This window comes from Rhincodon typus, chromosome 4 (genome assembly GCF_021869965.1).
Source record: "Rhincodon typus isolate 14 chromosome 4, sRhiTyp1.1, whole genome shotgun sequence".
Classification (NCBI taxonomy): domain Eukaryota; kingdom Metazoa; phylum Chordata; class Chondrichthyes; order Orectolobiformes; family Rhincodontidae; genus Rhincodon; species Rhincodon typus.
The window spans coordinates 17,474,018-17,491,546 of record NC_063335.1 but is presented as its reverse complement, the minus strand read 5'-3'; the positions used below and the strand labels follow the sequence as shown (position 1 = coordinate 17,491,546).

The following is a 17,529-nucleotide window of genomic DNA, read 5'->3' as shown; positions in this document are numbered from 1 at the left end:
TGGCACATCAGACCACAAAGTATAACATGTGAGGCTTGAAAAAAATAACTAATAATAATCAATTTTACTGCTTGCGTACTGTGGCCTTTAAGAAAGAATTCAGTAAGTATATCTATCATAGAAAAAAAGAAGTTCATCACCAAATTTCAGAAAACACAAATTATGTATGTATAAAGTTACCGAAGAGTCAGGCATGGATTCTGCATGATGGTGGCCCATCCTGTTGTACAATGCATTAAGTTATTCCCTTGGTTTGCAGGTATGAAAATGTAGATTTTCTGCTATCAGTGCAATTTATTTATTTTTGCTAATTTGATGGTGTACTATTAGCTGCCATAAAGACTGACAGCTCCCTGTTTTCCAGAGATAATTCTTTTGAATAATGTTCATATATACCTATGTAGCATTGCCATCTCAGAGGGTGCGGTGAGAATTGTAAATACAGACACTATTGTTGCTGTACTCAAATAAAAGAGATCAACACTTTTACAAAAGGTAGAAGTCTGAAGTAAGGAAAATATTCAACTTCAGTAAGTTAAATAACGCATTTTAGGTCTTTGGCTATCAGTGATGGGAATAACAAAGGGGAACACCAGGCAGACATGAAACATATGAAACAGATTACAGGATGATTCAAGTATAACAGAGAGTTATACTGACTAGCAGAATCCACAATTTGTTCTAATCTGTGCAAAATTAGCTGTCTTCCAGGAAGAACAGGGATCAGATAGTATAACTGATCTCATGCTCCCTGGTTTTGGGAGAATAATGAAATTGTCAAGATTTCCATTTTTGACCTCTTGTTCAATTGCTGTAAAGTGTATTTATGAAAATAATTATGGTTGACATCTTTCCTACTGATAATTTTAGCAGAAAGCAATCCAGTATGAGAACCGAGATTTCCCCTTGACTTTTTTTAAAAGTATTATTGGCAGGAGGATTTTCATTCTCAAAGTACTGTCAGTAATAATTACATATCTAACGTTACACATTGTAAAATATCCCTTTTGAAGAGCACTGTAATCATTCATTTGCTACACCGTAATTAGAACAGATGTGCTATTATACACTAATATCATCCCCTTCCTGTACGGCTAATCATAAGCAAGCCCCTGGAAAGTCTCCCCTTTAACAGATGTCTAATTACTTTTTCCATCTGCCAGCAGCTAAAATCGATAGTTAATTTTCATACCGTATATTTCTGTCATCTTCTAACTGGACAACTTTCTTTCAGCAGAAAATCATCTAATCCACAGTACAAAATAGAACTTACTTCTGAATCATCAAACTTGGCAGATTCATAATTTTGTTCAGCACTATTTAAGCACCTTGCCAGTCTTCCGTTCCTCCATTTTAATGTTGAACAATTTTTGTTTAAAGTTTAAAAAGCTGTCAAGGCTTGCAGTTATAATTAAGATATTAGTGCAGGAGGTGATTTCCTTGATTTGGTCCCACACATCCGTAGGGAAAAAGAACACAACTCTTTCTTATTATGAGCAATAAGATAGTACATACTAATTTTCAAACCCCTGCAAGCCTTGTCACAGAACGTATGTGTCAAACTGTGAAGCTCTCCAGTTCTACTGCCACCAAACTTGATTTTTTCATCACCTCTGAATCAGAGTGTGTTTTGAACTGTCCTATATAAGTAGGAAAACAATGAATCTCTTTAACTGTTCTTCAAAATTAATATCAATGACTTAAATGAAGTATTCCATCTATGTAACGTTGAAACTACTTGCACTAATGTAAATACTACCAAAAAACAGGCCGAAATGTCCAAATACAAATGATGTGATCAAATTGCTTGCTTTCTCTTTTTCACACATTATAAACGGTAGACTGTGTATGAAGGTTTATCACGACTCAAAAAGGAACATATCTATAAACAGTGCTTTTTGAATTTTCTAACTTACATCTTAATGTATGGGTGGGAAGCTTCAAGAGTGACCAGTAATGTTGGATGGATTTAGGGGAATACCTTGAAACTGGTTCTAAATTTTTGTCCTTCTATAAATTTCCCCTACACATTTGGACATAAAATTTCTTAATTCAAGTTTCAATTCCAGACATATATATTCTCATGATTGTCTTTACGTACAGTTAAACAGAGGCAATCATAAAATGTTCATTAGAATGAGAGAGTTCTCCTACAGTATGAATGCATGGCGTGAGTTACAAATGTTTCAACTTAATATATTTTGATGTTATAATGTGTCAACTGCATCAACAAATATTGTGGATCAGGTCTAAAGGCTAAGTTCTAACATCCATTCTATATTATCTGTGCATGTAAGGTTAAATGATTTTTTCCTACAGTGCAGAACTTCATGCAATAAGTACATATTGTGAAGATGGATCATGTAACTAATTGAATAGGGGAGACAAAAGCAACGGGGTTATAATACTGGACTAATAACCCAGGAAGCTGCACAATGGTCCACGTTGCGCTGAAGGAACGAGTTCAAATGTCACTGTTGATAAATGAAATCAGACTGCAGAGTCTGCATGTCCTTGGGAGTCCAAGAGGATCTGTAAATTAACGGAATTACATGGTTGCTAGAAATTAGATTTCTTGTGAGCTGGGAGTGAGGTGCAGTTGTCACATGTTCAGCATAGAGCAGACTAGCAGTCTACAACCTCAAAGCAAAATGCATGAAGGTGTGTAAGAGGCAGAATTTTAATCAGATGCATGAAGACCCCAGTACCAGGATAAAGTTGTTAGTAGCAGGACTAGTATTTGGCTCTTTTGCCAGAGATATGGTCTCTTAATTGGTTTCCAAACACAGGGCCAGCCGCTCTGGAGCTTCAGCAGAGGTATTGGAAAAGCTGGTCATTGCTGAGGAAAGCAGGGCACTGTGGGATCTTGGACAGGTTGGAATAAAAACATCAAAAATTCACAAGCTGAGGGTCAGAGGTGAAATCCCTCCTAGGATGTTGTTGGAACTGCATCAGGAAACTGATACAACCTAATTTCCTGCAACGGCACTGGCCCATGAATCCCAGCCAACCTCCTAGGATCCAGTAAAATTCAGATCTATTTCTAAGCAGCATAGTCTTAAAATGGGGAGTTCAGGCTTTCAGGAGTTAAATTACTAAACATCTTTTCATGCAAAGGGTGATAGAAGTTTAGAACGCGCTTCAGCAACAGCAATGGACAACAAATCAATTGTCAAAACTATAACTGAAATGTATTTTAACTGATGGTACTGAGGAATACGGTGTAATGTTGAGTATGTGGAGTTCAGTTGCAGATCAGCCATGATCCTACTGAATACTCAAACAGACTTAGTCGGATAAATGACCCAATTCTTTTCCTATGTTCCAAAGTTCCAATTTAACAGCACAAAATAATCATTATTTCTGTAACTAAATAAGATGCATTTTTAAAACTGTTAGTCAAACACTTTACATGCAGCACTTCCATATTATGGGCAAAATAAGGAATTGTAATTTGAATTTAGCAATAACTAATCCCTTTGAAAAAAAGAGTTTTTCATCTAAAATTAAAAGGTGTAAGAACCACAGAATGAGATAAATCCGTAATAAAAAAAAGTAATCAGTAATGATGAGGATTAAATGACCAGACTATTGTAAAATCCCTCATGTTGGCTAATATCCAATTCAGAGAAGGCTTACTAAACTAATACCTGGAATGAGCAGATTGTTTTATGAGGAGTGGTTGGACAGACTAGGTCTGTGTCTGCTAGAGTTTGGAAAACTAAGAGATGATGTAATTGAAATGTGTAGGGTCTTGTAGTATTTTGAAGGTGGTGGGGGATATGAAATGGATGTCTATACTTGCAGAAGTAAGTGTTATTGCTTAAAAAGTTGTTCATTTATGATGGACATGAAGATTGACACAGAGTGTCTTTGGAACTTCTTTCCACAACAAATAAAGGAAGAATAGGCTTTAAATATCTTTGAGGCAGATGTATCTTGATAAGCAAGTGAAGAAAAAACGTTTTTAGGATTAGGCGAGGGGCATGGGGAGAAATCAGCATGAATTTATGAATTATGGAGGCAAGTGACATTCTCCTGTTTCCAGTTTGAATATTTGTATATCACATAGGGAAATCTGACATCCTTGTTGAGTTGGCCTATTTGACTCCAAACTCTCATTAATACATGTTTAAGTCCTCTAAAAATGACCTAGCAAGACAGTCAGTTGATTGAAGTTGAACAGCAAGTGAATTAATTCATTTAGCAATGACTATTTCATAAATGGACCCTAAATGCTGGCATTACCAACAACGCTTGCAACTCATGAATAAATAGTTCACCTTATTGTTTAAATTCCCAACCGGTGTTGCCATTATAAAATGTTCTCTCAGAAACACATCATAGATACTGCTCTGAGAGAATTCAAATAAAATCTAGAATGAAAAGAAAATTCTGCACATTGAAAATCATTTGTTATACATAACAACTTGCAGTACTTTAAGATTAATTATTCCCATTACCTCTCTAAATTAGAAAAAACTTCTAACAACTAGAGATTTAGGCTCCATAATTCTCATCCAAAATCCCTTCATTTTGCTTTTACTCATTTTGTAATTACAATTATTTTATAGTCCTTTTAAATTTAATCTATTTGGCCATTGCTTCAGTGAAAACTTTTACTTTCTGCTCTGTAGCATTGTAACATGCTCTGAAATGTTTTTCTATCAGATGAAATGTTGTACAAACACAAAATTCTGTCATTTGACAGCAGCAAGGTAGTCCATTTATCTTAGCTTGCCATGTCACCAAAATCTGACCACCAATCTGTCAAGACTATGTAGACACTGACAGTGCCCCAAGGTCCCACATTAAATAAAGGTATAGACATATTTGTACCACTATACATTTGCTAATTCCAATTGCAATGGAGAATTGGCATCAGGAACAAGGCTGTGAACCCGAGAGTCCTGAGTCAAGAATCTGCACACATGAAATAGATGCATGAAGATCACTGGACATCTGAGTTGTGACAAACGTGCCTATGGGTAGCAGCATCTGTGATAGAGCAGTCCTTTCCCAGAGACCCTCTGCTCACCTCAAACAGCAAAGGGGCTTTAAAGAAAGGGTGCTGAAACATAGACCCTGCTCTTTCTGGGAAAAAAATATCTTGCTGGCTCATCAACCTCATGGTTAAAAAAAATTTCTAAAATTTTGCAACAGGGAGTGTTAGAATATTAGTGGATAATTTCATGAGTGACCATTCTGAAAGAAGAACTAAAGTCAAAGGCATGTGAGTCAATGACACTCAGTCGACATCACTGTGAGACCCACTTTCTTAGAAAGAGGAAGTTGAAGGAACAAGCAGGGAGATACACGTACTACTGGAAAGATACAACTGATATGATGCTCATAAGGATAGGATCTTGCAGGCATTGCCTGAACACACCAGTTGTATAAATAAAAGGCTCATGACTTTACACCTCCAGCTCAGTTGTAAGCAATAGCCACACAGTCATCAAGTGCTTATGCTTGATCTTTGACCGGATGAGGATGTCAAGGAAAGAAAGTTTTTGTTTGATGAAGTCTTCACTTGCATCCAAAAAATACTTCAATGCCAGAGTTAGCCTTGATTCCAATCTCTGGAGATGAATGACTGGCAACAATGGCATAGGAAAAGCCAGTGCAAATAGTGTCTTCCTGCTGACAAAGTATGCTCAGCACAATCACTAATAAACACTGTCTTCCACCAGAAGGACAAATATAAAAAAAAACTACATGCAGGAATCTTGTATCAAAGCGCCATTCCTCCTTGATTATTTCAATGATTGAATCAAACACAAATACCTAAGTGACAGCTATCTGTCTATATCCATATAAGGATTGATGCCTGGTGGATGATATTAACCTGCTCATTTGGTATTGAACATCCATCACACACAGGAAATACAAGAAACAAGAGGTCCAAGAGGAAAAACGATTAATGCCTCAGCCCTAAAGCAGTCTGGCTGAAAAGAGGAATTCCAAAAGCATTCTGGAAAATCTTTCCATTCCCAACTCACTTTCTGAACAGTGGGATCAAATAGAGTCAGCTGTATTAGACACCTGTGTCCAGGCCATTGGGTTCAAGCATCATCATCACCACGTCAGGTTTGACAAAAATCACAGAAGAAATGTGTGACCTCCTGGCACAAAAAACAAAGGGAACAGGTTTCTCTCCCTGGGGGAACAATCCAAGGTCACGAGTCAAGATGGAAAAGTTGATGTTTAAAGATAAGCCTGGAATACAAAAGAGATCCAACAACAGCTTGATTGCCGTGGCATGAAACTCTCCTGAAACTACCAGGGCCATTAACAGACCAACGTTAAAAGAACAAAATCCCCTTCATTTGCAGGATGGTGTTTTTCTTCTTAAGGATGACAATGCCATCTGTCAAAGCTGGAAAGAACATTTTCAGCAATTCCTCAACCTTGATTCTACAGTGGCAAATTGTATTTCCAGGCAAACCCCCAGCACTCTGTGGTAGAATTCTTTGTCAAACACCATTGATGGGAGAGCTACAACAAGAAATCCAACTGGTGTAAGGCAAAAAAGCCTGTAACACTGATAATACTCTGGCTGTAATCTTCAAAATTGCTGGATCTATGCTCACCTTAAAATTTCATGCAGTCATCCTAAGGATTTGGGAGGAAAAATAACTACCCACGTCACCAACTACTGACTTCAGGACTGTGACACATTTTAACAATCTTCCAGATGTGAGATAAAATCATGCAGTAGAAAATAAATTTATATTGCTGTTGTCCATGACAGGGAAAAATGTTTACATACATTCTCCTAAACCACTTACTTCTTTTGGTGACGACATCCTGCCAGAGACAGAGACAATCTGTGGCTTTAGGCCTTTCCCAGGGGAGCCATTAACATAAATTTTTGTTTCCAGGTAAATTCAAGAAAAATAAATTCAAGTACAACTCTAGGAATCTTTCATTTCATTCATTAACCTGCCCAGTTCTGTGAATTGTTCTCCAGAGACTTGGAAGGCCAAGAAACTTCATCACAATCCTCCAACTACTGCATGATGATCCGACTCTAACTATTTTGAGTGAGAAATCTGAATACCTGGACTGGTGTCAAGCAAGGCTATGTGATAGCCCTATTTTTTGTAAAATTTACCCAAAAGTGAAGTTCACCTCAAAGATCAACTGTCCTCTGGTAAGAGTATTAAGTGCCACCTAGTCGGAAGACTCTTGAATGCAAGTCCATTCAAAACTAAGTCAACCAATTTACGTACACACATATGCAGATGACTTCAGTATCATTGCCCATTCTGGTCCAGGTATATTTGCAAACTACCTGTAGTAGCTATGGATTATCAACTTTTGACTTCTATCATCTAGTTTTGATGCCTGGGGGCTTTCATGGGCTTTTTTAATATAGAAAGCAAAAGCACTGACTCAAGATGACCACAATGACCACCTAGCCAAAGGTTCAGCCAGTTCATGAAATCATCTATAAACAAGACCCAGGCTGAACTGAAACAAGTCATTCAAATTTGTACCTTCTGTTTAATTTATACATTTCTGAACATTTCAAATAATTGGATGAAAGTCACCAGCAGACTGTCCAAGTTGCAAATGAAAATAATGAAACCAGAGACTGGAATACACAAAGGAATTGAATTTCACACAAAATAATTTCAGCAGAGAGAGGTCAATTGAATCATAACTGATGAAGGGAAAGGCTTGCTCTCTCCCTCAGTTTATGAGAAGATCTTAAAGAACGGCACCCAGTTATGCAGTAAATTGAAGAAACTTCCATTCACCAAGAACTTAAAAACATCTACAAATTTTTGGCGCTGCTGAGGATAAGGGACAACTATACAATTGTGGTCGCAGGTTACAATCTTCCACATCAAGTACTCAAAGAATTGATTTAAAATTTCTTATTCCTTATTTTCCTTTTTGTACTTTTAAAATAAACCTTTATTGTATGTTTGTTTGATATTGTATCTTATGATATTTTCCCATGATCAGAAAATGATAAAATTCCTCTTTTTTTCAACTCAAGAGGATCTTGTACTTGGTTTCTAAGAATGTAACTAATACAATGATTTAATAGAAATGCAACATGGCTGTGTGCTAAAAAGAATTTAAAATCTTTGTTCCAGCCAATGAAGGAGGGTTGAAAAGAAGGGTGAAACTGTTAGTATAGCAAACTTTATTTTAACTAGCACCTATAGGAGCAGGAGTGTACCCACTGTTCAACAGGTCTGCATTGATTGATTAATGTTAAAACACACACTAAGTAATAGCAATGTAATGCAAAAGATATACACTCTCAATAAGCCAACAAAAATTATATACCTGAAATAGCAGAAGTTCACTGTATTATCGCGATCTCTGCGATGTTAGTGTAGTCAGCTGAAGGTGAGAGTGAGAAGCTTCTCTGTTGGTAAATTTTATTTAAGTTATTATTGAAGTGATATATGCTGTAAATAAAGTATAATACTTATAATTATACCCCCTGCACTATGTTTCTATTACTTAATGTGTGTTTTTATTTATTAATGTGGACCTCTTGATCAATTGGAATATTTGATCAACTGGTACAACTCCTGCTTCCACAGGTGCCAGTTAATGAAAAGTTTGCTGAATTTTGAAAGGGTTAATTGATATCACAAGATAAGCTCTGCCCAGCAGAATATAGCATATTCTTCTAGGGAATTGCTAATCAGTTCTGCGTGTGTCCAAAAAGTTCTGCATGTGTTTCATGTACACAGCGTTACTGTAACAGTTCTGAGTGATGACAGCATGTATTTAAAGTATTAATGTGTACTTAATCTTAAATTGAGCCTGTTTGTCTCATGAGATGGGTATCTCCAATGTAATGTGTAATAAACCTGTTTCTTATTCATCACAATTTAGCCTATCTTCTTCTGAGGAGCTTGAATAAGCATTCTTCTCCACATGGTATTATTAGCTTTGAATGATAGCAGACAAGAGGATTGGTGACTGTGAACATAGCTAAGGAATTCCCAAAATGGTTCCAGCAAATAAAATATGCCCAATGTGGCAGCAGTGAGGTCCTCCATCTTCTCATATTCTAAAAGGGGATCCTGAGTGCAAAATTTCCAACTTCTTTCCTTCTCTACTACATAATTAAGATGTTTTGTCTCAAAACATGATGCAGATTAATGAAAATGTCACCATTTTGGAAGATTCATAGCAAGCTCCTCCCAGTCACATTTGCCAGTACTTCTATACTTCAAGAGAGTTTTAGAGAGAGTCTTTGTAACGTTTTCTTTAACCTTCCTTGGAACATTAGCCATTCATCTCTTTTCAGCTCATAGTAATACTCGTGACCTTTTCTATGCTGCACAAGACTTGGCTTATCCTTGAATGTTGCCGAAACAAAAGTCATATCAACCCTGATCTGGGCCACTCAGATAATCCACATCCCATGTACGTGGAAGGAGATACTCTGCATTGGATTGAGCACTTTCCATGTCTTGGTAGTCACCTCTCACAAATGGTTATCAATAGATGAGAATCTGCAACACCATGTCAATGTTCCAGATCAGCCTTCTACAACCTACAGCACTGAGTATTTGACAAAAATCCAAAAGTCAATTAAAGTCCTGGGGTATTGAGCCATTGTCGTCACAACACTCCTGTAATGTGGTGAGACCTAGACTGCGTACCAAAGACACATAAGTGTGCCAGAGAAATTTTACCAGCAATGACTTCCCTGCATTCTCCTGATTCAATGGGACAACCATCAAACCAATACCACTGCACTTTTTTTTAAAGCTAGCTGTACAAATATTCTGGTAAAATACCCAGAACACCAACTACAATGGATTGGATATTGCACCCAGAAGGCTGAAAAACAAACAAACAAACCAAACAAATAGGTCCTGTTTTCTCAACGCTAAATGGACTTGGAACCAACATTTTAGCCAATTGACAGGATCACCACTTCTGTGAAAAGATTCAACCTACGTCTCTAAATGGAGTAGAAGAGCAGTGGGGAATCTTGGAGTATAGGAAACAGATAAACAAAAATCATTAAAAGTAACAACACAAATTAATAAATCTATTAAGAACAATACAGATAAAACACTAAATTGTAAAAGAATAGATTGAAAGCTAAGAAATTACGTTAATGTGTTACAGACCATAAAATCGACTGCAGAGAGTACTGAGAGAAGGTATTGTTTCTATGATAAAAAAAATAGGTAGGTGCAAAAATGATTTGAGATAATAAAGAAAAAGATAAAGTCTTGCAAATTAAGAAAATAACTTGTTTTAATATCAAACTGTTCAGAGATGATATTATATATCTCTGGACTGGTTGGGACTTGAATCTAGGTTTCTCGCTGCAAGGATATGAACACTGCCACTACAACACAAGAGGGCCCCCAGAAAGTTCTGCAATTATATAATGGCTTTCATGACCACTAGGTGTTTCAATGTGCTTTGCAGATAATGAAGTAGTTTTGAAATGTAGTGGAACTTATCTAACTTTTGTAATGTAGGAAACCAGAAATGAGAGATTGTACTGATCGTGACTCTTTCTTTAGAAAAGAGAACACTGGGCATGGACCTGATAGAGATATTTAAGTTGATGGAAAGGTCTAAGAAGGTAGATTGAGAGAAGATAATCTCAACTGATGGGGACACCAAATCTAGGGCCCATAAATCTAACATTGGATTTATTAGTGACAATGGGAAATGTCTTTACCCAGAGAATGATTAGAATGTGGAATTTGCGATATAACTGATGTAACTACTTTTGGTAATTTAAGGACCAGCTAGACAAAACACATGAAGGAAAAAGGAGTGGAAGGCCATGTTGAGAAGATTCAACGAACAAAGGTGTAAGATTGTGTGGAACCTAAACATCAGTATGGTCCAGTTAGGCTGAATGGCCTGTTTCTGTGTGAAAACGATCTGTCATGATTCTTCATTTGAAGGATGATATCCTTGTTTAGTAGGATTTGGAAGCACGTTTGTTTTGAGTGGCAAAAATTACAATACTTGCTCCAGAATCTTGTCAGTTCACTCACTGAGACAACATTGGCAGTGAGCTCTAAAATCTACCTAACATGGATTTCGTTTGCTGGAATTTTCTTCTTCTAACTTATTACAGCACATGTTGGTGTGCATTTGAAGTGGCATTTTGACACAGCATTGTGTTATCATTTTATCACTTGAGTTTACACATTGGTCCAAGCTGTAGTCACAGATATCAAAACAACACACATTTTAGAAAGAACACAGAAACAGATATAGAACCAAAAGCACCTAGACACAGCAACAACAAGCAAGATTGGCAATTATTTTTGGAAAAGTTCAGGCAGAGAGAGCTAACAAGGTAATTGAGGGAGGGATGCAAAGTTGAACCAGAAACATTTCCACGATTTTATTAAAAACATGACAGAATGGACTCAGAGTATATTGTGGGAAAATTGATTCAAGTAAGTTTTGGAAGCATTAAAAACATATATCCAGGCTGAATGAACACCTACTTAGTGTTTACTCCGCCGTTTAAACGGGGTAGGGTACTGAGGCCAAACACAAGTGAAGTGCTTCAGAAATAAAGTGCAGGGAAAGGAAAGGGTATAAATGTAATAAAACCCTCTACAAAAAAAAAAGGTGATTTCCGACAGGTAAAGAAAAATAAAGTTTTTTTTTCAGATAAAGTATTAAAGCGATGTCAAACTGCATTGGAAGCTACAATTAAGAGTAGGACAGGGGTAAGGAACACGCTGGGGAGACAGAGAAGCAATATGCATCATTAAAACTTGCGCGTAACTGCAGAAAGACCTACCTGAGTGTGGAGTCAGGTCCTCCTCACTGATGAAGGTGCCAGGTAGAAAGCTGGCATTGCCCACGGACCCGGGCTCCAGGAGAACCCTGTGCTGGTTTGGGGCCAGCCCAATGGTAGGACTGAGTGTCCCGGGTAGTTTAGTGCTCGGTATCCGCAGGCGCTCAGACAAAACCCGGTACTGCAGCTCCCTGCTCCTACACTGACGCTTTCTCCCAGATGTTTCCTCCCGATACACGTGGTCCTAAGGAAAGCAGATGACATCTGCGACCACCCTCCCCACGTTAAAATGAAGAATTTTGGTGCTGCCAGCCCCAGCTAGAATGACACCCTTCCTGAAAGCTGCTTTTCAACACTTTCTCCAGTCAGTTCGTCCGGATCTCTCCACGTTCCCAGCACAAGCAGCAACTCCCCGATGAGAAAACTTTGAAGCAATCTCTCACAATCCAGGGAGACTGCTTGCCGCAGCGCTCTATTTAACAACGGAAATGCAGACAGAAACTGAGCAGAGTTCCCAGCCACTGACGGCTCTCCAGCGGTAAAGTGGCAGAGGTAGACATTCACGATCAAGTCCCGGCGCTTAACTGCGTTCGAGACTGACTGCTACGTTTATTTTAAGTGATTCACATCACAACTTTCAAGCCAAGGTGAGTATTTGTAACATGGGTGACAGAGACGAGCACATGACGGCCGGGACAGCTCGTTTCTACAAACTCTTAAAGCAGCGAGGAGGCAGCTCGGGTCATAGAGTACAAGGGAGTGAGCACTGCCCGGTGTTAAATTAAACCAGAAAGGTTCAATGTTCTGTTAGCACCCATATCCGAATCATTTTCTTTTCTTTCCTTCTGACTATTTGCCGTTTCACGTTCACTTTGACTATTTTGTTTTGAGCTCTTTGGGTATCTTTACTCCACGAATTTGTGCACAATGCACTTTTAAAAAGTACTAAATAGGCTTCGAAACATTCCGGCAAACCACAGGATTGTGAAAGGTGCTACATAAATGCAAATCGTTTTCCTCTGTCTCAACCTTTTCTTAAAAAAAAATTCCAACTTTAAAATCATTTACTTCTCGTTTCTCTACCCTTCCACGTACACCATCTAGTTTGAAAGTGGAAGAAAGTTTCCTTTTAGTCTCAAAGAGTTAAATTATGAGGAAAGTTTAAACAGAGTTATGTTTCATGGAATTTAGAAGGTTAAAGGGTGATTCGATCAATGTTTTCAAGATAATAAAGTGAACAGATGAGACAGAGATGGGGAAACTGTTTTGGCAGGCTGAGGAGCCTAGAGATAGATTTCCTGTAAAATGGTGAGAGAAACCAGCAGAATGCATCTATTAATTTCTTCCCAGTGCTGGCATTGAGGACACTGGAATATGTGGACACCTATTATCTGTGTTGATGATGGGGACCCTACTCAACATTCTCATTTCAGGCTCATTCCAGAGGTCATCTTGAGACAACAGCAGAAACTCTCATTGCCGATCACTAAATTTTTAGTAGGGTTTTGTTGAAAAGTGTAGTGGAATACATCAGACTTTATACCCATAAAGCCAATCTGGTTTGACTATGCCTGGAATTGACAGTATGACAGGTTGAAACGGTGATTGATTCTGCAGTATGGCAGTGTTCCCTCAGGTCCAGGAGTTACAGATTGCATGCACATGGCAATTAAACCTCTCTCACAGTAGTCAGGCATATTCGCTAAAAGCAAAGAGGTGACCTGAACTCAACGTTCAGGTCAGCTGGGGCCACAATAAAAAGATCCTCTGGGTGTGTGAATGATTCCTGTGACTGATTCATTGAACACCTCTGTGGACAGATCCTGTGTGACAAGGGCTAACCATTAAAGACTTGACTGTTCACATCTATCCAAAACTCCAACACTGAAACAGAGCAAACCTACCATTGCTAGTACGTGAATTCAAGAGCTACCATCCAACAATGAAGTTGTGAAAAAGTGGTTGAGATGCTTAGAATGACCTGTTGGAGGCTGTTTCTGCAACACGCTCAGTCTAGGCTCTCCTGTATGATAGTGGTGGGCTGTACTCTGTGATACCTAGTTCAGCAGAAAGAAGTTGAGTTGGAGATGAAGGAATATATTGAGCATGCTGCATCCTCCAGGCAATTGCAGTACCATCCCTAATTATGCTGGGTACCAAGAGACTGACTCACCTTCCACAATGTCTCCATTCCAGAAATGTAACAAGACACTTTATGTGCCTAATTGGCTGCCTACCTCAAAGCATCAAGTGGCCTTTCTGGACCCTGAATCTGTCTTGGCCAAAATAGGGTCAGGAACTTCCATTTTTTTTTTCAGGTTACTTCCCTTCCTGATCTCAGCAGACTCCAAAATTTGAGCCTATTTCAGTTCATTGACATAAGAACAGGAGGATGTTTAAGAAATACCAACTTTTAAACAGGTACAAATTGGGTTTGGGTGAGAAGGAAACAAGAAAGTCTGTGATAGAGCGAAGGCAGGATTGACAAAGTGTCAAAAGAATGACTGTCCCATACAAAGTAAAAGGTGCTTGTGGTGCAAGAAATGAAAGAGAAGAAAGATCTAAAGGAAATGTAAATGGAAACAGCAGAAGTCTTATCAGCACCTCCTGTCCAAAAATCTGGGATATGACCCAAAATCTTTTAACTCACTGGTGATTCCAGAAGGTCATAAAATGCCAAAGATGATGTGTTGTTCCTTGACCTCTGTGGAACTTCTCTAGAGCAGTCTGAGTTTGATGATTGAGAGATCAGGGTCGATGTTGGATGGAGAATTAAGATAGTAAGTCAATTAAAACCCATTGCAATGAGTGTGGACAGACTGTAAAAATAGGATTTGGCCATTCTGGGGTTATTTCAGGAAGCACTTATTTACAACAGAACTGTGAAAAGCTAGAACCTCTCCCCCAAAAAGATTTTTAGGCTTGATTAATTGAAATTTTAAAACTGAGATTGATCACTTATTGCAAATTAAGAGTATTAAGGATTATGTTTCCAAGTCTTGTACTCAGAGCTAACATACGCAGTAGTAGTTATAATTAATTTAGTTTGATGGTGGAACAGCCTCACCACGCTGACCGCTTGATTACTGTTCCTGTGTTGTCCCTAAACTACCATTATATCGCCAATGAAGGAAGATTTTAGATGAAGTTAAGCATTTGTCTAGTAATATTGCAAACAGTGATTTCTGTCTATTATTACTTAAGTAGTTACCGCTGCAGTTCAAACAACTCACTGTTGCCATCTGCAGTGTAAGCATTTATACATGCTTCATTTTATTCTTTGTAATAATACATTTAATCTCAATAAAACCACTGAAATTTCACTGTGATTTCTATGGGTAATTTCATCAAAAGATTGCTGGATCCATCGCATAAATATTTATTTTTCTTACGTTTCCAATGCAGCTGTACAGTTCTGCCATCTCTCTCCATGGAGCTTTGGACTCTGTAGTTTTGGAAGCTGTTCTTACCAGAAGACATATGTTTGCTTTGCAGGCAATCCCAGGTGCAGATGCAGTTGGAATAGTTGTTGTTTTATTAACCCGCACTTACCACAGTCAAGATTTCAAGACTGGATAACGATAAGATCACAAGGTGTAGAGCAGGGATTTAGCCATTTGAGTCCTCGCTGCCAGTCAATGAGACTATGGCTGATCTGATAATACTGAACTCCACTTTCCTATATTTTCCCCATAACCTGATAAAAACATCTATCCATCTTAGCCGTGAATGCACGGAAATGAATGAGCCCTCCTCAGTAAAGAATTCTTCAGATTCATTTCTCCTCATCTCAATCTTAGATGGGCAACCTCTTATTCTGAGATTATGCCCTCTGGGCTTAGGCTTTCCCACAAGGGAAAACAATCTCTCAGCCTTTACCACATCAAGCCCTCTAAGAATATTTTATATTTCAATAAGGTTACCTTTCATTCTTCTAAACTCAAAAGAGTCATAAGCCGATCTACTCAACCTCTCCTCATATGAAAACTCCTCCTACACAGGATCAACTTAATGTACCTTCTCTGGACTGCCTCCAATGCTACTATGTTTTTCCACAGATAAGGGGACCCAAACAGTTCACAGTATTCTGGCTGGAGTCTGAATAGTGTCATGTATAGTTTTAGCAAAACTCTCCTCTTTTTATACTCCATTCCCTTTGAAATACAGGCCAACATTGCATTTTCCTTCTCTGTCCCCTGTTAAACTTGCATGCTAATTGTTTATGCTTTATGCATGAGAACCACCAAAGCCTCTGTGCTGTCTGCAGTCTTTCTGCAGTCTTTCCCCATTTAAGTAATACTCAGCTCCTCTGTCCTTCCTGGCAAAATACATAAACTCACACTTTCTCACATTATTATCTGCCGTGTTTTTGCCCACTTGTGTAACCTGTCTAAATCCCTCTGTAGACATTTATGTCATCCTCACTGCTTGCCTTCTGACCTATTTTTGTGTCTTCACTAACTTAGTGATAGTACATTCACTCTGCTCATCATAGTCAGTATGATATATATATAAATGATTGAGGCCTCAACACTGGGTCCTATAGCATTCCACTAGTTACTGGTTTCCTTCCTGAAAAGGCTCCGATTACTCCAACTCTCGGTCTCCTATTGTTTAGCCATTCTGTATTCATGCTAATATACTATCTCCAACATCATGGGCTCTTCTTAAGTAACGTCTGTGCAGCATCTTATCAAACACCTTTTGATTATCCATACATATTACATCTACTAACTTCCCTTTATCTATCCTGCTTGTTAACTCATCAAAGTTTTCTAATAAATTTGACAGGCCTTTGCCTTCATGAAGCCATGCTGACTCTGCTTTATTATAATGTATTTCTAAATGCTCAGATATTCCATGTTTTCTAACAGAATATATCACTTTCCCAGTAATAGATATTAAATTAACTGGCCTATAGTTGCTGTTTTTGTCTCCTTCCCTTTTTAAAGAAAGGTGTTACATTGGTAAAGAAGATATTTGGTATGCTTGCCTTTATTAGTCAGGGCATTGAATGTAGGAGTTGGGAGGTTATGTTACAGCTGTACAGGACATTGGTTAGGCTACAATTGGAATACTGCATGCATTTCTGGTCTTGCTGCTATAGGAAGGATGTTGTGAAACTTGAAAGGGTGCATAAAAGATTTACAAGGATGTTGCCAGGGTTGGAGGGTTTGAGCTATAGGGAGAGACTGAATAAACTGGGGCTATTTTCCCTGGAGCATTGGAGACTGAGGTGTGCCCTTTTAGAGGTTTATAAAATCACGAGGGGCATGAATAACGTATATAGACAAGGTCTTTTTCCTGGGGTGCGGGAGTCCAAAACTAGAGGACATAGGTTGAAACTGAAAGGGGAAAGATTTAAAAGGGACTTAAGGGGCAACTTTTTCACACAGAGGGTGGTGCATGTATGGAATGAGCTGCTAGAGGAAGTGGTGGAGGCTGGTACAATTGCAACATTTAAAAGGCATCTGGATGGGTATATGAATAGGAAGGGTTTAGAGGGATATGGGCCGAATCTGGCAGATGGGACTAGATTGATTTGGGATATCTGGTCATCAAGGACAAGTTGGACTGAAGTGTCTGCTTCCATGCTGTATATCTCCATAACTCTATGATAGTTCTCCTGACCTTTGGGACTTTGTAAATGATGAACACAACAGGTTAGAACTGTGTGAAAATCCTCCTACAAAAGCAAATTTCTTTAAGTTCCATCACAACATTTTAGTGAAATTCACAAGTTACAATGTTCCTTA

At 38.3% G+C, this 17,529-nt stretch overlaps 1 protein-coding gene across 4 annotated transcripts in view; it reads right to left on the bottom strand.

Annotated features, from left to right (window-relative positions):
- kcnv1 (potassium voltage-gated channel modifier subfamily V member 1) overlaps positions 1-17,529 on the bottom strand; it is a 76,173-nt gene that overhangs the window by 31,960 nt on the left and 26,684 nt on the right. Inside the window, exon 1 of one of the 4 annotated variants that reach the window (XM_048595987.1) lies at positions 11,777-11,917. The exons of the other annotated variants lie outside the window; for them this stretch is intronic. The gene's annotated coding sequence lies outside the window, so the exon portion shown is untranslated. Of the gene's footprint in view, positions 1-11,776; positions 11,918-17,529 lie in introns of those variants that run through there. 4 annotated transcript variants of the gene reach the window in all.